Source organism: Symphalangus syndactylus, chromosome 9 (genome assembly GCF_028878055.3).
Source record: "Symphalangus syndactylus isolate Jambi chromosome 9, NHGRI_mSymSyn1-v2.1_pri, whole genome shotgun sequence".
NCBI lineage: Eukaryota > Metazoa > Chordata > Mammalia > Primates > Hylobatidae > Symphalangus > Symphalangus syndactylus.
In genome coordinates, this window is record NC_072431.2 from 128,688,875 (window position 1) to 128,711,704 (window position 22,830).

Consider the following 22,830-nt stretch of genomic DNA (forward strand, 5'->3'; position numbering starts at 1 on the left):
GAGATCGCACCACTGCACTCCAGCCTGGGCAACAGACTGAGACTGTCTCAAAAAAAAAAAAAAGAAAGAAAGAAAGAAGAAAGAAAACTAAAAACAAATGAACACATGATAACTGATTAGAAGTAGAAGAAAGTGCATTCTAATGCAACCATCCGTAGAACCCAGCAAAAACACGTTTGAATCACAGAACTGCATAAATTGGAGGCACTTCTGATATTTGGGTGTATGTTGGGCTGATAAAAAGGAGGATTGTTTGGAAATCTGTGTAAGGAATAATCATCTGCTTTAAACTGAAGGTCAGTTGTCTAAAGAGGTTAAGTCAGACATTGCTTTAGACTTGGGGACCCAAACATAGCTGAGGATGAAAATACTGTGTGGAAAGGTGGGCATCTGTGGAAATCTATATAGAGAGGAGTAATGCCACCTCCTCCACTCAGCTGTGAGCCCACTATCCTGAAGCAAGAGATGCAGGCCTGTCAGTATTCACCACTAGTGAACTAAAGAACCCTTGGGCCATGATTGAACATCAGCACTAGCCAGGCAGTATTTGCTGCAGGCCTGTGGCAGTGATGGCCACAGAGAGAGTCTTCTCTACTTGAGGAAAGGGGAGGAAAAGATGGAAAAATCTTGCAGCTTGGGTGCCACATTAGATAGAGCACCAAGTAGATTCCTAGGTTCCCAACTCCAGGCCCTGACTCCTGCGCACCATTTCTAGACCTACTCAGGGACTGGGATAACTCACCTCTCTGAAGGAAGAGAAGAAGCCTGACCGGATTTGCCACCTACTGATGGTGGAGCCCTTGGACATTGAGAAAACATAGGTGGTAAATAGGTAGTGGTCACCGCAGGCCCTGGGTGAGACTCAGTACTGTTCTGGTTTTGGGTCAGACTCAGTGCAGTCCCAGTGGTGATGCTCACAGGGGTGCTATTGTCACCCTTCAGGCAGCTCAGCACAGTAATAAAGATTCCATTTGTTTGGGAGAAAGTAAGGGAAGAGAACAAGGATCTCTGACTGGTAATCCAGAGAATTATCCTAAATCTGACCCAGAGCACCACGGTGGTACCTCTATGAGCCTGCAAGAACTAGTGTATTACCGGGCTTGGGGTGCCCTCTAGTGCAGATACAGCTGCAGTGACAAAAGACTTAGATCACAGCAACCAAGTACCTTTGAATATTTGGAAAGCCTTGCCAATAGAAACAGGTACAAAGAAGCCCAGACTGTGAAGACTACAAGAAATATCTAGCTCTTCAGTTCCAAGACACTGAAAAATGTCCATAAGCATCAAGACAATCAAGGAAAATGTGACCTCACCAAATGAACTACCTAAGACACTAGTGACCAATCCCAGAGAGGCAGAAATATGTAACCTTGCAGAGAGTAGATTAAAAATATCTCTATGGAAGAGCTCAGTGAAAGTCAAGATAAGACGGAGAAGGAATTCAGAATCCTATCACATAAATTTAACAGAGATTGAAATACTTTTTGAAAGCAAGAAGAAACTCTGGAGCTGAGAAATGCAACTGCATACATAAAAATGCATTAGAGTCTCTTAACAGTAAGAGTGATCAGGTATAAGAAAGAATTAAGGAGTTTGAAGACAGGCTATTTAAAAACACATAGTCAAAGGAGAAAAAGAAAAAAGAATACAAAAGAATTTAGCAGATCTACAAGATCCAGAAAATAGCCTCCAAGGGGTAAATCTAAGAGTTATTGACCTTAAAGAGAAGGTAGGCCAGGCGGGGTGGCTCATGCCTGTAATCCTAGCACTTTGGGAGGCTGAGGTAGGCGGATCACCTGAGATCAGGAGTTCAAGACCAGCCTGACCAACATGAGGAAACCCCATCTCTACTAAAAATACAAAAATATTAGCCGGACATGGTGACAAATGTCTGTAATCCCAGCTACTCAGGAGGCTGAGGCAGGAAAGTTGCTTGAACCCGGGAGGTGGAGGTTGAAGTGAGCCAAAATCACACCATTGCACTCTAGCCAGGGCAACAAGAGCAAAACTCTGTCAAAAAAAAGAAGGTAGAGAGAGTGATTGGGGTAGAAAGTTTATTCAAAGGGATAATAACAGAGAACTTCTCAAACCTGGAGAAATATATCAATATCCAAGCACATGAAAGTTATAGAACATCAAGTGGATTTCACCCAAAAGAGACCACCTCGAGACATTCAATAATCAAATTTCCAAAGGTCAAGGATAAAGAAATGATCCTAAAAGCAGCAAAATAAAAGAAACAAGTAACATACAAAGATCTTCAATATGTCTGGCAGCAGAGTTCCCAGTGGAAAGCTTACAGGCCAGTAGAGAATGGCATGACATACACATAGCATTGAAAAAAAATTATCCTAGAATAGTATATCTGTTGGAAACAGGCCACCACATCTGCCATAAACTGGCCCCAAAACTGGCCATAAACAAAATCTCTGCAGCACTATGATATATTCATGATGGCCATGACGCCCATGCTGGAAGGTTGTGGGTTTACCGGAATGAGGGCAAGGAACAATCGGCCCACCCAGGGTGGAAAACCGCTTAAGGGCATTCCAAACCACAAACAATAGCATGAGTGATATGCACCTTAAGGGCATGTTCCTGCTGCAGGTAACTAGGCAAATACATCCCTTTGTTTCGGCCCATCCGTTTATTTCCCGTAAGGAATACTTTTATTTAATCTATAATCTATAAAAACAATGCTTATCACTGGCTTGCTGTCAATAAATATGTGGGTAAATCTCTGTTCAAGGCTCTCAGCTCTGAAGGCTGTGAGACCACTGATTTCCCATTCCACACACTATATTTCTGTGTGTGTGTCTTTAATTCCTCTAGCGCCACTGGGTTGGGGTCTCCACGACCGAGCTGGTCTCAGCAATATCCAATAAAAATATCCTTTAAACATGAAGTAGCAATAAAGACTTTCCCCGGCAAAGAAAAACTGAGAGATTTTATAACATCAGACCTATTTTACAAAAAATGCTCAAGGGAATTCTTCAATCTGAAATAAAATGATGTTTATGAGCAATAATAATTCATCTCATCTGAAGATATTGCACAAAATTCACCTGTAATAGTGAGTACACAGAAAAACACAGAACATCATAACACTGTAATTCTGGTGCATAAACTACGCATACCTTGAGTAGAAAAACTAATAGATGAAACTATCAAAAGTAAGAAATACAACAAATTTTCAAGACATAGTATAGTAAGACAAATAATAAGACAACCACAAAAAATTAAAAAGCAGGGAGATGAAGTTGCAGTGTAGAGTTTTTATTAGTTTTCACTTTGCCTGTTTGTTTATACATTCAATGTTAAGTTGCCATTAATTTAAAAAATAGGTTGTTGAGGTCAATGAAGTGCAGGTGTGGCTGGAGAAGCTGTGGCTGCGCTGGGATCAGCACAGTGCAGGTCAGGCAGTGAGCAGCCTGGATCTTCTTAAAGTGCTCCTGGCCAATCTCTTTGAAAGGATCTGGTTTTGGTTTTGTGCTTTCTTTCTCCATCAATTCCTGATGCTTTTTCTCAATTTTCTTATTCTTGTTTATAATGTATTCCTGGATGAATTCCATTGTCTTGTTGGGCAGCTTGGTGCTTATAAACTGCAGCATCTCTTTGTGAAATTCGCTTTGCAGATGCTTCTGGATCTCTTCTTCTTCAAATCTACGGAAATTGCACACAGAAGAGGCCAACTGAATCCTGTTGGCTGTGTAGTCCTGCATCCTGTCTCTCCTCCTTTACTTTTCCCTTCTCTGTTTCACTTCCTCATCCTCGTCATCCTTCTCTCTGCCTACCAGAGTCACAGAATTCATCCTCACCATTGAATTCTTCATCTCTTGAGTGGAAGTCACCAGCTTTGTTATAATTTTCTGAGAAATCTCCTTTGCTGTCAACCCAGGCTAGTTTGGTGTCTGGCTCCTTACAAATCTGGAACTGCTTCTGTTTCCTTCCCATGCCATCTAGCCCAAAGGGGTCAAACCCTCTCCTTCTGGGTGGATCCCGATCCTGCATCTGGCCCTATGAGTGACCACATCCTTAAGGCCAGCACTGTCATAGCCACCCACCCCCTGCACGCCTATCAAGCCTTAGTCAGGAGCCACGGATGGGGAGAAGAGCCAAGGAGGCCGCTGGCTGGGGAGAGGGCCTTCCCAGACCCCATCCACTCATGTAGTTCAGCTCTTTCTAGGGCGTGGATAGAGGATCAGGGGAGGCTGAGGGTGGCTTGAAGGGATCACTGCACATGAAGGTGCCAGGATTGCTCTGGTCCGGGAAATGGCCCTGGCCCCACCCGGCATGAAGCCATCGAGGGAGCCCTACCCCAGGGCCAGGTCTCAACATTCACTGTACTGTCCCCGAAAGCTGCCATTGTGGTGGAACCCCAGGTCGAAGTCATAGTCGTAGCTGTAGCTGGGGCGGTAAGGGCTGTGCTCTGGCAGGCAGGCCATGGAGTCACAGGACTCCAAGATCTGCAAGTGGAAGGAGCTCTTATGGTCCTGCATGCCCTCCCCACTGTGGCCGCTCCCCTCACTGCCTTCTTTCTTGGACATCATGTCCAAAAGCTGGTTGCTCTTGGCAGTGAGGGAGTTGCAATTGTAGGTGCCCCGCTCTGGGCCATAAGAGGCCAAATGCATGGAAGCGGCCCTGACCACCAGGCCACCTTTGCTTGCCTTGGTGGCCTCCTGTGAGACTGGGCCGACTGCTGAACAGTTCAAGAAAACCAGTCTCCATGTGGCTAAGAGTTCCTTGAACAACAGACAAATACCTCAGGTGTAAGGCCTCTTACACCAGTGAAACTGGTGATACAGAAATGGGAGGAGATGGCAATTTAGGAGGTGAGGATATGGAAGAGACACCTGAGGAGGTGGCGGCAGACATCTTGGCCCAGGAGATTACAACAGCACTGAGGGCTGTAGATGGGAAAGGAGCACTGCTCTGGAGAGCAAGGCAAGTGTGAAGGCCCCGTGGATACAGCAGACAACAGTAGTGATCCTCAAGCTGAACAGCTGCTGGAAGAGCAGATGCTCTGTGTAACATCATCTGAGTAGGGGGCCGCGAGGCCAGAAGTGAGGCTGTGGAGGCTGGAAGTGGGGCTGAGACAAAGGCAGCAGAGGCAGAAAGTGGTGGAACCATGGCTGCTTCTGCTGCAGCTGCCATGGAAGTCAAAGTGAAACAAGCTGATGTGTAATCCGAAGATGCTGTTCACACAGAATTGATGCTCACTTCACTGTTTGAAGGGATGTGATGTATGGCGGATGCCTCGCCCTTTCTCCTTTAGCTTGTAAGCAGTACTAGGGTATGTGTTACCTTAAAATGTTCTAAACTAATATTGTTGAAGAGACCCAGCCATTTCTTCCTGAACTGTGTACCTCATGTCTTGTCTTTTGTGCAGTCACGTAGCTTCCTGCCTGGTTTTGAAAGCTGCAGAAGTTGTACATTCACCCTAGTGGCTGTGACATCTCTTGACACTGCAGTTGGAAAATAAAGTTGGATAATTTGAAATAAAATAAAATAAATAATTATAGGTTAAAAATGTGATGTGTAATCTCATGGTAACCTCAAATTTAAAAACATATAACAGATACATACAAAAAAAAAATAAAAAAAGAAAGAAATTAAGACAACCAAAGAAAATCACCTTCACTAAAAGGAGGACAGGAAAGAAGGAAGGAAAAGAAGACCACAAAACAACCTGAAAACAAATAAACAGGCAGGAGTTAAGTCCTTACTTATCAATAATAATTTGAATGTAAATGAACTAAACTCTTCCCATCAAAAGACATAGAGTGGCTGAATACATAAAAAACAAAAGTCCCGACAATCTGTTGCCTACCAGAAATATACTTCACCTAGAAGGACACAGTTGATTGAAAATAAAAGGATGGTAAAAGATATTCTATGCCAAGGGAAATAAAAAAAAAAAAAAGCAGGAGTAGCTATTCTTATACCAGACAAAATGGATTTCAAGACAAAAACTATAAGATGACCCAAAGAAGGTCACTATATAATGAACAAGGGTCAATTCAGCAAGAGGATATAAAAATTGTGAACATACATGTATCCAACACTGGAGCACCCAGATATAGAAAGAAAATGTTATTAGAGCTAAAGAGAGAGATAGACCTCAGTACAATAAGAGCTGGAGATTTCCACATCCTACTTTCAGCATTAGAGAGTTTATCCAGTGAGAAAATTAACAAAAAGTATCAGACATAATCTGCACTATAGGCCAAATGTATCTAATAGATACAGAACATTTTACCCAATGGCTACAGAATACACATTCTTCTCCTCAACACATGCATCGTTCTCAGGGATAGACCATATATAAGGCCACAAAACAAGTCTTAAAATATTCAAAAAATTAAAATTATATCAAATATCTTCTCTGAACACAGAGAAGATATTTATTCTGGAATAAAACTGGAAATCAATACCAAGATGAATATTGAAACTATACATAGACAATGAATTAAATGATATGTTCCTGAAATCAGTGAGTTGATATAAAAAAATTAAGAAAAAAGTTGAAAAATTTCTCTAAAAAAAAAAAGATAATGGCATACCAAAACCTGTTGGATACAGCATAAGCAGTACTAAGAGGAAAGTTGATAGCAATAAGCACCGAAATCTAAAAGGTAGAAAAACTTCAAATAAGAAACCTAATGATACATCATAAAAACCAGAAAGCAGGACAGGCATGGTGGCTCATGCCTGTAATCCTAGCACTTTGGGAGGCTGAAGTGGGTGGATTACCTGAAGTCAGGAGTTTAAGACCAGGCTGACCAATATGGTGAAACCTTGTCTGTAGTAAAAATACAAAAATTAGCTGGGTGTGGTGGTGTGTGCCTGTAGTCCCAGCTACTCGGGAGGCTGAGACAGGAGAATTGCTTGAACCCGGGAGGCAGAGGTTGCAGTGAGCCAAGATCACACCACTGCACTCTAGCTTGGGCGACAGAGCAAGACTCCATCTCAAAAAAAAAAAAATAATAATAATAGTAATAAAATGAAATTAAATTAAAAAATTTAAAAATATATAAAAAAAGGAAAGCAAGAGTGAACCAAATCCAAAATAATTATAAGAAAAGAAAGAAGAAAGATTACAGCAGAGAGAAATAAAATTAAAATAAAAAAATACAAAAGATCAATGAAACAAAAAGTTGGTCTTTTAAAATGACAAACAAAATTGCCAAATGTCTAACCTAAGAAAAAAAGAGAGATGACGCAAATAAATAAAATCAGAGGTGAAAATCGAGACATTCCAACTGATACTGCAGAAACTGAAAAAATCATTAGTGGCTACTATGAGCAACTCTACACAAGAAATTGGAAAACCTAAAAGAAATAGATAAATTCCTACACACATTCAACCTACCAAGATTGACTCATACAGAAATCCAAAACCTGAACAGACGAATAACATGTAATGAGATCAAAGTCATAATAAAAAGTCTCCCAGCAAAGAAAAGCCTTGGACCCAACAGCCTCACTGCTGAATTTTATCAAACACTTAAAGGAGAATTAATATCAATCCTAATCAAACTATTCTGAAAAATAGAGGAGAAGGGAATACTTCAAAACTAATTCTATGAGGCCAGAATTACCCTGATACCAAGACAAAGACACATCAAAAAAGAAGACCACAGGCCAATATTCCTAATGAACGTTGAGCAAAAATCTTCAACAAATACTAGCAAACCAAATTCAAGAACACATTAAAAATATCATTCATCATGACTAAGTGGATTTACCCAGGGATGCAAGGATGGTTCAAAATACACAAGTCAGTGTGATGCATCATATCAACAGAATGAAAGACAAAAATATATGAGCTTTTCAATTGATGCAGAAAAAGCATTTGGTAATACTCAACATTTCTTCATGATAAAAACCCTTAAAAAGCTGAGTATAGAAGGAACATACCTTAACACAACAAAAGCCATATATGACAGACTCATATGTAGTATTATACTGAATGGAGAAAACCTGAAAGCTCTTCCTCTAAGACATGGAACACAACAAGATTGCCCATTTTCACGACTGTTATTCAACAGAGTACTGGAAATCCTGGCTAGAGAAATCAGACAAGAGAAAGAAATAAAGGGCATCCAAATGGAAAAGAGATAATTCAAATTATTTTTGTGTGCAGATATAATCTTATATTCGGGAAAACCTAAGACTCATCCAAAAAACTGTTAGATCTGATAAGCAAATTCAGTAATGTTGCAGGATACAAAATCAACATATTTAGAAATAAACAGCTAATTAAGTAAAAAATCTCTATAATAAAAACTATAAAACATTAATGCAAGAAATTTAAAAGGGCACAAAAAATGTAAAGATATTCCATATTCATGGATTAGAAGAATCAATATTGTTAAAATATCCATACTATGTAAAGAGATCTATGCAATCCATATCAAAATCCAATAACATTCTTCACAGAAGTAGAAAAAATAGCCCTAAATTAGGTATGGAAGCACAAAAGACTCAATAGTCAAAGCCATCCTGAGCCAAAAGAACAAAACTAGGAATCATATTACCTGACTTTATACTACAGAGATATTGTAACCAAGACAGCATGGTATAAAAACAAACACATAGATCAGAGAAGCAGGATCGGGAACTCAGATATAAATCCATACATACACAGGAACTTATTTAGACAGAGACACAAAAACGTACATAGGACAAAAGATAGTCTCTTCAATGGGTGGTGCTGTGAAAACTGAATATCCATATCCAGAAGAGTAAAACTATGTGCCTATCTTTTGCCTTGTTTGAAAATCTAATCAAAATGAATTAAAGACTGAAATCTAACATCTCAAAGTATAAAACTACTTAAAGAAAACATTGGCAAAACCCTTCAGGACATATACACAATAAAATACTATTTAGCCATAAAAAAAGAGTGAGATAATGTCATCTGCAACAACGTGGATAGAACTGGAGGTCATTATGTGAAGTGAAATAAGCTTGCACAGAAAGACAAACTTCACATGTTCTCATTTATTGTGGGAATTAAACCTTAAAACAATTGTACTCATGGAGATAGAGAGTACAATCATGGTAACCAGAGGCTGTGAATGGTAGTGAGAGGTGAGGGAATTAGGAATGTTTAATGAGTACAAAAGTATAATTAGATAGAATGAATAAGATCTAGTATTTAATAGCACAACGGAGTGAGTATAGTCAACAATAATATATTGTGCATTTTAAAGTAACTGAGTATAATTGGATTGTTCGTAACATAGAGAAAGGATAAATGTTTGAGGTGATGGATACTCTATTTACACTGATGTGATTATTACCCGTTGTATGCCTGTTTCAAAATATCTCAAATATCACATAAATATATACACATACTGTGTACCCACAAAAATTAAAAATAAAAATATTTGAAAAAACATAATAGTATTATAATACATAAATACATATAAAATCATTAGGATAATGAATACAATGTATGCAATAATAAGCACATGGACAATAAATACCAATTCAGTAAAAAGATTTTACCAATTTTATTGTGAGCACTGTGTTTGTATACATTTGGCATGCTGGAAGGGATGTGGTTGGTTATAAGAAAAGAAATTCCCATTTTTCTCATAGCAGGAGTTCAGTGAATGACATCTGAAACTGAAAAATTAAGATATGGAGTAAAAATATCTTAATAAATTTTATGAAAATTTTAGAAGCAATAGCTAAAATAGTTGAAGACATTGGTAATAGGTACCAAAATTATGGAGGACTTTCAGTGATAAGACAAATAAGTTCCGGTGATACACAGCTTGGTGGCTATACTGTATATTACAGTACAGTACATTACCATACTGTTTACTTGAAATTTGGTAAAAGAGTAGATCTTAACGTGTTTTCATCACACACACACACAAACACACACACACACAGACATAACACACACAACACAATGGTAACTGTAGTAAAGGATGTGTTAGTTGGTTTATGGTTATGTGTGTGTGTGTACATATATACATATAATCACATTGTACATCTTGAATATATACATATTTTATTTGTTAAAAATACCTTAATATAGCTAGAAAAAAATTTTAATGTAACTCTAGACAGGTCTCAATATAAAAAGAAGAAGGGGACTAGGGATGGGTTTCGAGCAGTGATACTGCTACATTTGAAAATAAGCCTTATTGAGTTATTGGATATTTTAAACTATGAGCTTATAAAACTTGTAAATTAAAACTACAGGACCACCACAACCCATATGGAAAATTCATGTCATTTAGAAAAGGACAGTTCCTCTGGTCAGGCACAAATTGTTACGGAGCTGGGTGACTGCAATTTGGGCTAGATTTTAGCCTCTGTCTACATACTCAGTCCTGGACCCTTGATCAATGGAATGATATACATGGCATGATAATACATGGCAGCCCTCCACCAAAACAGTAGAATACTACTCAGCTGTTGGAATAAATTTGGACTTGCTGTATAAAGATGTTCACTATACAATAAACATTGGAGATAAAGGATTACAAAAGAGTATTTGCAAAGCATCTCATTTTGGTCAAAACAAAGTTTTAAAAACTCATTTATTTTAAGTTGCGTTAATATTATTATGCACTCTATTTTTCTATATATATATATACAAATTTCACATTTTTATAGTGATTTATCTCTAAGTAATACAATTAATAATTTTTGAACCACTTTTTCTCATTTTTTAGAATATTTGTGTATTTTATGGTATATATACCTATATACCATAAATAATGAATAAATAACGAAAAATTTAAATACATCAATACTGAAAAGGGAATTTTTGCTACCAAAATTGTTCTATTTACACATTAATCCTTGCTAGGAATCTGTCAAACAAATGAAACAAATTTAGGACAGGGGGAAATGGAAAAGTCTTTTTAAAAAGTAGTCTATCGTTCCTGTGAAAAAAAATCTTAAATTTGTTAATGATGCATTATTTCTCATTCTAAATGAGAGAATACATATGCAATTGCCCCCTTAAGGCAAACTGGCAGCCAGAAGTTAGAGTATAAGGCTGGGCGCGGTGGCTCACGCTTGTAATCCCAGCACTTTGGGAGGCCGAGGCGGGCGGATCACGAGGTCAGGAGATCGAGACCACGGTGAAACCCCGTCTCTACTAAAAATACAAAAAATTAGCCGGGCGTGGTGGCGGGCGCCTGTAGTCCCAGCTACTCGGAGAGGCTGAGGCAGGAGAATGGCGTGAACCCAGGAGGCGGAGCTTGCAGTGAGCCGAGATTGCGCCACTGCACTCCAGCCTGGGTGACAGAGCAAGACTCCGTCTCAAAAAAAAAAAAAAAAAAAAGAAGTTAGAGTATACTGTTAATCATACTTCTTCCATCAGAACTGTGGGAATCACTCAAACCAGAGAATCAGAGATGTCTTTGTGAGGGCATACTCATCTGTATGGCATTTGCTATGATTTAGGTCTTGCCAAAGTGATAGTATTGAGAGGTGGGGCCTGTCAGAAGTGATTAGGCCATAAAGGCTGCTCGCTTGTTAATGGGATTAAGCCCGTTGAAAAGAGACCACACAATTTTAGGCTAGCTTGCCCTTTTGTTTTCTGCTGAGGACTCAGAAAAGAGGTCCTCACTAGATAAATTGCCAGTGTCTTGATCTTGAACTTCCCAGTCTCCAGAACTTTGAGAAATAAATTTCTCTTCTTTATAAATTATGCGGTCTTAGGTATTTTGCTGTAGCAGCACGAATTGACTAAGCCAGCATTTTAAGTGTTGGGCAGGTGACTGAGAAAAGAAGGAATAAGCATGGGCAATGATAAGGTGGGTTAAGTTATGCCCTTTTAAAACGTAGCCTATAAAATTTCATTAAAGAAAATAGGCCAGTATAATATATAAGACAGTTTATCAAAGGAAAATGGTGTCCAACATAAAATGATGCATTACACCAGGATTAAAGTGCAAGAGATACATAGGGCCTTTATTCCTCTGGCCACAGAGAGATGCAAATAGTTAATATACACCAAACTTTTTTTTTAAGAAAAGTTATCATGACTAGATCTATGCTAGGAAGAATTAATTCTTCTGCAAGAATGTGGAATGCAATTTAGCAAGAAGGACGTGGGTCAGAAGAGTGGGTTAAGAAGTTTAGGAAGATATTGCATGAAAGAGTCTAGCTATTAATAAATGGCCTTGATGTATTAGTGATTGTAAGAATCTCATAAAAATTTTCCTGCAACATTATTCACCAATATTAAATTTGATTAGTGCAAAAAGGGATGAAGATACCTGTACAGAATGCGATTACAATTAAATTGTAATCAAGCATTATTTCAAGAAGAAGTGGAACAATCAATGAGAACCAGACATGTAATGACCTGGAGAAAATTTGCTTTGTTACCTTATCCGTGCCCTCAGCAAAGGGCAGATTTAATCAATCTCAAACATTGAGAACCCACGGCAAATTTTCGACTACCATATGAAAATACTTTTCTCAGTAATGTCTTCCCATTTAATAATTCTCCCGTGTAAGGAAAAGTTTCATTACACTTGACCTAATTTCACTATCCTTCAGAGAAATAGCATTGACCCCCTTCTTATTCCCCTATAGAGAACCTGACAGCTGGCTTCCTTTCTTTAAAATAAGACTATTCTTACACTTGGCAACTATTATCCAATCTACCCTCAACCCCCTTTGATTCAGTTTCAGTAATCCAAGTTACTCTAATCTATCCTCAAAGGCCCAATTTCCCAGCACTTTAATTATCTTTCTAGCTCCCAACTGAGCACACTTCAGTTTGACCACATCCCCGTTTTGCTCCTGAGCTCAGTATTGAAGATGTTATTCTAATAAGGGCCTGACCAGTGCTGAGTATAATGAGATGCTTGTTTTTCAATTATAGTATTTCTTAGTATAATATGTGCTTGTGCTGTATATTTTTTCACTCACATTGTGATGTTTCTAATTTATAACTGACTTGTGATATTCTATGAGCTATAGATATTTTTCTATTGTAATTATAAATAATTTTATGTATCAATAACTCAGATTTTATAATTTCTCAGGACTACTACTTTTATATGCTTACATATCTTAAATTTATTTTCTCTCTCAAATTTATAATTCACATAGTGGTAATAATGAGATGTAAAGGGTATAATCATTTCAAGAATAATTTTAAAAATCGCAACTCCTACTCCAAATTCTGACTTTAATTAACTACTTGACTCTGGAAAGGACACAACATCTTTGGTCTTCAGTATTCACTCTGTAAAATAAGATTGCTGGAAGCAGGAAATCTAAGATTTCCATATCTCTAAAATCCCATGATTTTAAAAAAAATGCTTCCCATATCTAGGAAAAATGTTAAATGAATATTTATTGAGCATCTGCTTTCTATGTTTCATATACTGTACTAAACACTGGTAAAAAACAGTGAACAAAACATAAGAAATTAATTTCCCTCTTGGAGTTGTGTTCTATTTTGGTAAATAAATAATACATATTAAGAGGTGCTAACAAGACAAGTAAAGAGAATTAGAAAGTAGTGGAGTGGTGGATTTCCAAATAGATTAAGAAGGGGAGGTTAAACTTAGAAAATGATATGAGAGAAACAACCTAAAGAAAGCCAGGTGGTTATCAGGAGGAAGAACACTCCAGGCACAATGAATAACAAGTGCAAAAGTCTTGAGGTAAGAGTGTGACTGGCATGCTTAAACAGCTAAGAGGTGAGTGTGCCTGGAGCACAGAGATTGAAAAAAAAATAATTTTAGTAAATGAGATCAGAAGTGTAATGGGGCATAAGAGACAGGCTGCTTAATGCCTTGTAAATCATTGTAAAGACTTATCCTTTACTCTAAAGCAGATAGGGAACACTGGAATATTTTGAGGATGGAGCTGATGTGATCTAATGGTACCATTATGGATGCTCTGTTAAAATACACCAAAATTATGCAAGAACAATGATCAATTAGGAGACAGTAATTGAAATGACAGATCATGCTAGATGGCTGTTGCCTGGTAGCTCAGACCACAGTAGTAGCAACAGAAGGGTGAGGAGTGATTTAATTTTAAATATGTTTTAGAGTTACAGCAGCCAGAGTGCACTGATGGATCAGATGCAGGAAGTAAAAGTATGAATAATTATTAATAGTAATATGAATATATAACATCGGTGTGGACATGCTGTTGTAAAACACTTCAGGTACGTACAGGATTTGCATATCTTACTAGTTCTTGAATGTTTCATATCTTGTAAGTTACTAAAGAGAAAAAGATGACAAAAATAATCCGTTAATATAATATTTTTGCTCTTAATAAGTAAGACGAAATAATCTGATGGTAGATTCAGATAAGCCTACCTGTGTATCTTGTTTTCTGGTAGTATATCTATATCTCTACAGGTAAAAATAAAGATACATTTACCCTCATTTCAAAACACAATCTTGCATAGGTAATGGATTGCTGAAATTAGAATTTGAATTTCATCGTTCTACTTTCCAACTACCAATGAAAAGTGCTTCTGTTACTCAGAGTTTCTATCTCTAAAACAAGTTCTTTTCTTCCTTTGACCTTAGAAAGATGCAAAATTGATCAATGGGTAAAAGCTCTCTAGGGGAAAGCTGATGTTAAAAGTCACAGCTACTCCTGTATTGAATTTTTAATCAGTCGTTAGATTATTTGAGGGATTTTTCTCAGAATCTTTAGATAATTTCATTCATAGATTTAGGAGTTCACCATCTATAGGCAAGTCTTTTCAAATATTACTTGCTTTTTAAAAATATGATATTTAATTCCCATCACTAAGAAAGAAAATGTGAGGCTATCAATACTTTCAGACACAGGAAATCCAAGAAGTATACTTTTAAAATGGAAGATAAAAACTGGCCTACAGTAATAATCACAGCACTTAAAGTCTGTTCAATTTTTTATTATTGCTTTTACTTTACACCTGCTGTGTTCATACCATGCAGTTCTGAGAATGCATTAGCTGCAAGCACTAGAACTTCCAACAGTTCAGTTAGCAACGTATTCCAGTTACCAGGAGTCAACAAGGCTCAACAGTGTTAACAAAACGTGGTTACTGAGCAAGGCGAGGGGATGCAAAATAAATTTCAAGTGAATTTTTGAGAATTCACAGACATCTTTTTATCTTCATTCTTGTTAGAATCCTGGCCTTCTGCTAGAGGGACCTTGGCCAGAGTTTAAAGAAGGGTTTCTTTTTTATTGTATTGTGCCTTTATAATGAATAATTAGAATTTTAAACTTGAAAATATTTAGGATGCTGTGTTTTGGTTGGGTACACAAGCACAACACGCAAACACACACACACATCCACAAACACTCCACCAGCTTTCCTAGCACCATTCCCGTTATTGCTGTAGTTTTGCCTTACAGATTCATTTTGAGATAATATATAAAGTTTGCATTTCTTTTTGTAGTTTTCTCAGTAAGACCCAATAAGAATAATTCAAGAGAGTAGCAAAGTATTTTTTCCCTTTTCTTCTGTGTGTTTTTGAATTTTTGTCTATGGTGCTCTTCTTAGACCACAATATTTGACAATCACCTGTGGATAGGGAGTGTTTTGCATAGTATAAAAACAATTCTCCCCCCATAACTTGTTGTGATAAATGTGGTTACCACTTTATTCATTCTTTGGGTTAATTGCCATAAGCATATTTGGAAGGCATATATTATGTGGGGTGATAAATAATATGAAAGTGTAACAGGCATTAACAATTCATCTGGAATTATTTTAATCATTTTCAATAGCAGGTTTCTAGGAATCAAACATAGGGCAAATTCAATATTCTGTATTTAATCCATCATTTGTTCATTACTTTTTTCTGTTTATTAAATTTTATTCAGTATCTCCTAGATGTCTTTAACTGCAGAGCTCTTTTCAATATACTTATCACTATTTTCAGAAAATAGTGTTCCTTCGATGGGTGACATCTCTGAATTTAGTCTTTGAATTACTGGCAAAGCTATTATTTCACTATTGGGTTTAGCCATTTTTTTTTACACCAGCTATTACCATATGCTGGTCTTCTTGCTTACATGTGTACATATATATAATTTTTTTTTTCTTTTTTGAGACAGGGTCTCTGTCGCCCAGGCTGGAGTACAGTGGTGTGATCTCGGCTCACTGCAACCTCCACCTCCAGGGTTTAAGCAATTCTCCCACCTCAGGCTCCCAAGTAGCTGAGACTACAGGCACATGCCACCAAGCCCTGCTAACTTTTTGTATTTTTGGGTAGAGACAGGATTTCACCATGTTGGCCAGGCTTGTCTCGAACTCCTGACCTCAAGTGATCTACTCACCTTGACCTCTCAAAGTGGTGCTATTATAGGTGTCAGCCACCACACGTTTATATTTCTTATTTATTCTCTCATTATATAGTTATTGAATGTCCTCTGCTGGGTGCTGGGAATATAATAGTGAGTGAATATAGACATTATACTTGCATTCATGGTGATTAAAGTTTAGTTGGGAATGCAAAGAAAATCTTGATCCTAAAATGTTTTTTTTAAGAGACACCATCTGAGAAACAAGGTATGAGTAAACAATCAGAGGAAAATTGGAAACTGACTACTTAAGAGAAAGAAACAGGGAGATGAAAGCAACGACAAAGCTAGGGACATATAAAGTCATCAGCATTGATAGACATGATGACCAATTTTTAAATATCACTTTTCAACAATTAGCCAACTTTGATGTCTCTCAACTGCGACTAGTTGTTAAAATTTAACACAAATAATTTTGACTGATGGAATTACATAAACCAGCTCAGCTGTTTAAAAGACTTTCACAGGCACTTGAACACATTCACTCTCACAGCAAAGTGCTGACACTTAACTTGGAGTGCTCATTTTATTTGTTGCTTCTGTATCAGGGATAAAGAAGCTTCCTTATCTCCTTCCTTACCATTTTGAATTCCAGCCCTGCTGTCTTCACCACTTCCTGCTACTTAGCAGCTCTCTGGAGAATGAAGCTTGATTCAAGAAAAGGGTGCTCTCATTAGGAAGATGGCACAGTCTAAGCTTAGCGGACACATAATGGAGTACAGTTGTGTGCTGGTGAAAGAACTGAACCAGCTTTCTATTTTGTTGACATCCTTAATACAAGACTTTCAAGAAAAAAATATATTTTTAACTAGGTTATAATTTCGTAGGTGATACAGTTTGGAAATATCTCCTCTTTTGGAATATAGACTGTTCACGACTGAAGGTTGTAGGTATCAAATCTTCATGGTATTTAGATCCTATCGACTACATTTAAAGCAATTATATAGCAGTTATATTTTGTAAAGTCTGTATTTATAATATGCTGAAAATTATACCCTTCACAATTAAACTTACAGGGAATCATTTTAATTATCAAACAATATCCTTGAAACTTTTCTCCAAAATTCTTTTGGAGTTGTGCAAGCAACAGATGCTTAGTACCACCAGAAAAACAAAAATGATAGAAGACCCTCAACAAGTGTTGTCTGAAGTATGTCCCCATTAGTGACAGTGTCCATTGGAGGAGCCCTAATTCCAGTTTCTAAGAAAGCAGTTTTCCCTTTTTTCTTTTTATTCTGGACTATATCATAGATTTTCAAATCATTCATTTTGTGCTTAAGTTAATCATAATGACATCATGTTGCTTTCATCAAAGATTTCTAAAACACACACACACGCACACACACACAGTTTTCATCTCCATTCTACTCTTTTTTAAAAAAAGTAGACACTAAACATACACACACTTTACATCTCCATTCACTCTTTTAAAGGTGAAAATCAACTTTATCATCACCCATCCTTTTTACTCTGAATAAACACCATTAAAATAAGTTTGATAAATGTTTATATACATCACTTACATGTATATTACAATTTATATATAAATGTTTACATACATTAAATTTTCAGTGATACTCAATATTTTGTAGCTTCATGATCTTATTAGTTCTTGAGTGCTACCACAAACAACAAAAAATAACACAATAAAAATTTCTACATTTGAACTGATGGAAACTTGCTAATGGCACCTACACTAAGAATCTTGATGAGATTAAAATAATGTGTCTAAAATAAGATTTGTTTAAAAATAAAAAAATAATTCTGTGCTTTAAAGTTTTACGTGAGGTAAGGATTAACTTACTTATTTAAGACGAATAGTGTTGACTCAGTGTTGCACAGCACATAATTTATATAATTATGAAAATATCAGCACTCTCAAAAGTACTACAACATTTACTTGTTGTCAGTTTTAAATACTGATGGCATAACCATAAAATAAATACTTGAATGTCTATTACAAATATCTTGTTTTCCCAGACAAGTCATTATAATACTGGCCTTAGCAGTACAGTTTTAGGCAGAAAGAAATGAAATTTTGTCTGAAATGTAAAACAACTTTCAAATAGCTTTGCCATAAGTAGTCAATTATATAATTTTTTGAAAGTTCGGTATTGTTTTTTACTAAAGGTATCAGAATTTGAGAAAAAAAACAATATTTATAGTATTCAAGTATTATTTTCCCTTCCATTAATTCTGATATTTTTTCTGGATTTGTGAAAAACGAGAACCTTTGATGAATAATGAATTTTGAAATCATATAATTGTATTTATTTTCTTTCCAACCTTTTGCAAGGATAAACAATGTAAGCATTTGTAAGCTTGCTCTGCTTTATAAATTTCTCTTCTGTTTTGCAGCAATAGCTAGAAATGAAGGTAATTTTAATTCTTTTCTACACCTACGAGACAAAATTTCCATGCCACGTACACTTGATATTTCATCATAGTGAATGAGATTATTGTGCTATTGTCTTTCTTCCACTTATGTACTCTAAAATACTTCTTAATATCTAAGTAAAAGAGACTTCTTGAATGTGTTGACATATATTTAATAAAAAATGCAAAAATGAATTATGAATCCTAACTTGTTCTTCCCATTCTCAGTATGTGACAAAATCTTCTTTGAAAAATTATTATGAACAGACTCTATCATTTTACTCAGGGCACTGTCTATAACAAAAGCTTTACTATTATGAAATACTTACATATCCGGAAAATATATATTCAGAGATTTAATGTGTCTTTAAATGATATGTTTCTGAAAAAGAAATCATCAAAGTTATATTCCTAAAATTATTAAATTTTCCCCCAAATTAGGGCCTCTGTCATAGCATTATTGTGATTTTAGATATAATTTTTATTTTCTTATTATATACAGCTCCCTTTACTTAGGGAAAAGTGGCCCAAAACATACTCATCTTCTAGATTTCAGTCAACATCATTCATTCTTCTAGAAGCATATGACAGTAGAATGAGCCAAGTTTCTATTAAACAAATTCTACTTTGTTTTCATTGAATTAAGTAGTTGAATGTGTCAAGTTTCCAGAAACTGCTTACCTCCTGGTTGCACTGATCTATGTTAGCGATTTTCTAGGCTGAACATCATCCTCTCTGACTGATCAGTCATTTTTTAGTCATTTCCTGAGGCTCCAGTTAAGAGCCTGTGAGAATACATGTTCATTTTTTCTGTCTATAATGTCCATATTGCTCACCACATCTAACACTGCCAAAGATGAGACAAACAACTTTGTATTTTCTATATTACTATATGAATACGCATGTGTATGTGAATTCAGGTGTGTGTGTGTGTGTGTGTGTGTGTGTGTTTTTTTTTAAGATGGAGTCTCGCTCTGTCTCCAGACTGGAGTGCAGTGGCACAATGTCGGCTCACTGCAACCTCTGCCTCCCAGATTCAACTGATTCTCCTGCCTCAGCCTCCCAAGTAGCTGGGACTACAGGCATACGCCACCATGCCCAGCTAATTTTTGTATTTTTAGTAGAGGCAGGCTTTCACCATGTTGGCCAGGATGGTCGCGATCTCTTGATCTTGTGATCCACCCGCCTTGGCCTCCCAAAGTGCTGGGATTACAGGCGTGAGCCACGACACCTGGCAAGTTCAGATGTGTTTCTATTTGTGTGTGCAGGGTTAAATGACTGTGGAATGTTTTTACAATAATTGTGGCTGTAGACTAGTTGGTTTATGGGAATTGAAAAGCAAATGACTCCTACAAAAAGGTGTGCTTATAATGATTTTTAAAGGCAAGAGAATGGAAACATATTATATAACCACATTCTAAGTCTCAATTCTATGCTATGTATTGTATATGTGTGTACATATATATGCATGTGTATACTCCCTGAGGAGTACTACTATGAAAAAGTTATTATGAGCTTGATTTTTGCAATGAGGCAACTGCATCTCAGAACAATTTAATAATTCTCTAAAGTGCTCAGCTTTTAAATGAAAGTCTTCAGAGGTGAACAAAATCAGATTTCAGAGCCTTTATTCTTTTTAAAAAATTGCAGGCTAAAGAAATGGTATTACAATACCCATTTTCAAAATATGCAGAAATCAGAACTACCCAATTGGCTATTACATTTTTTGCCTGCAACATTTATACAGCAAGCAAAAACATCTTTTCTAAGGCTGATTCTTAGGCTGTAGCTAATGTATACTTTCTAAAAGTCTAAACTTGACAGAACATTTTATTTGTATTAAGTGGTTTAGTTTTGGAGACATAGATAATGACCACAGGACAGACTAGGGAAAGACTGTCATTGTTGATTTTTCAAAAGGAACATGGATAGTGCCTTGCCAGCAGTTTGCCCATAGCTCACAGCAGAAAGCAGATAGAGTCTCATAAGGTCAAACCCCGAAAGCAATGTGAAACATAGATGGAAAAAGTCTAATGACCAATATTAAAACATCTCCTTTTTCTACTCTATGTGACTTTGTGATATATTTATTAATATTTTCCAGATTGACTCCATTACACAGCATTCTTACAAATAAAATTCACCTTTGTATTTTGCTTTTTTGAATTAACAAAACCAATTCAAATATTATGATAAAGTTCTCCAATTTCCCCCCAACCAATTGTGAATTTCAGTGGAATTACTCTGTAGCTATCTAGTAATGTTAATATAGACCACGTTTTTTCTCCTTTCCTATTTAGTATATCAGGTTATTAAATTCAGTTTAATGGTAGTTTCAAGGACATTAAATTTTCCCTAATATCATGGAAAAAATATCACTCTTATTCTAAATTACTTTTACTCTTTATTTGTTGACCATTCCAACTTAACTGCTTACAGTTAAAATAAACATTTTGAATGGAAGAGAAGACTCAGCTGCACCCTATTAACTATTTTAAAGACAAATAATTATAGGAAAACTTTATAATACATTTATTTGTCTGAAAGTCTTAGTTACATGTGGAGTTTTATAGTTGTGGGTTTTTAGTTTTATAGTTTTAAAAATATATATTGTTGGCTGGGTGGTGTTTTGCATTGTTAAATAAAATATGAGTATTGTAATGAAGTGATATTCAGGATCCTCTCTACACACACGCACACACACACACACAGACACATAATCTTGCCTCTACAGCGCAAAACAAAATAAAATATTTATTATTTAGCCTATGACTTTCCAAAATGGCTTAATGGATTCTATAGAATATTTCTTTTTTGGAGAAATTAAAATATAGTAGGTATCCTAAAAGTTAATGATAGTGGGAAATGCTAAGTTAAATGAGTTTCCTTATTGAAGGATTGTTAGAAGTATGTAATATACTCTGTGTGCCTGTGTTTTCTACCTCTTACTGTGATCTGGCATATCATTTCACTAATCAATGTTTACAGATTGATCTATGATCTATATCAGGCAATTCATATAATGCATCTGTATTAGTGTGTTTTCATGCTGCTGATAAAGACATATATGAGACTGGGAAGAAAAAGAAATTTAACTGGACTTACAGTTCCACATGGTGGGAGAGGAAAGGCACTTCTTGTAGGATGATGGCAAAGAAAATGAGCAAGAAGCAAAAGCAGAAACCCCTGATAAACCCATCAGATACTGTGAGACTTATTCACTATCATGAGAACAACATGGGAAAGACCGGCTCCCATGATTCAGTTAACTTCCCCTGGGTCCCTTCCACACACATGACAATCCTGCAAGATACAATTCAAGTTGAGATTTGGGTGGGGACACAGAGCCAAACCATATGATTCCATCCCTGCCCTCTCCAAATCTCATGTCATCACATTTCAAAACCAATCATGCCTTTCCAACAGTCCCCCAAAGTCTTAACTCATTTCAGCATTAACCCATAAGTTCACAGTCCAGTGTCTCATCTGAGATAAGGCAAATTCCTTCCATCTATTGGCATGTAAAATCAAAAGCAAGCTAGTTACCTCCTAGATACAATGGGGCTACAGGTATTGGGTAAATACAGCCATTCCAAATGGGAGAAATTGGCCAAAACAGAGGAGTTACAAGGTGCATGCAAGTGTGAAATCCAGTGGGGCAGTCAAATTTTAAAGCTCCAAAATTATCTACTTTGACTCCAGGTCTCACATCCAGATCACGCTGATGCAAGAGGTGGGTTCCCATGTTCTTGGGCTGCTCCACCCCTGTGACTTTGCAAGGTACATCCTCCTTTCCAGCTGTTTTCACAAGCTGGTGTTGAGTGTCTGTGGCTTTTCCAGGCTCACAGTGCAAGCTGTTGGTGGATCTAGCATTCTGGGGCTTGCCGGACGATGGCCCTCTTCTCACAGCTCCACTAGACAATGCACTGGTAGGGACCCTGTGTGGGGGCTCCAACCCCCTCTGTTTCCCTTCCACACTGCCCTGGCAGAGGTTCTTCATGAGGGCCCCATTCCTGCAGCAAACTTTTGCCTGCGCATCCAGACATTTCCATACATCTTCTAAAATCTAGCATTCTTGACTACTGTGAACCTGCAGGCTCAATATCACATGGAAGCTGCCAAGGCTTGGGGCTTCCA

The 22,830-nt window shown here is 36.9% G+C and overlaps 1 long non-coding RNA gene and 1 pseudogene across 1 annotated transcript in view; one reads left to right on the plus strand and one right to left on the minus strand.

Annotated features, from left to right (window-relative positions):
* The window catches only part of LOC134731468 (uncharacterized), a 113,357-nt gene that overhangs the window by 47,755 nt on the left and 42,772 nt on the right, over positions 1–22,830 (plus strand). The gene's annotated exons all lie outside the window — the stretch shown is intronic.
* Positions 3,318–5,154, minus strand: LOC129490781 (A-kinase anchor protein 8-like; annotated as a pseudogene).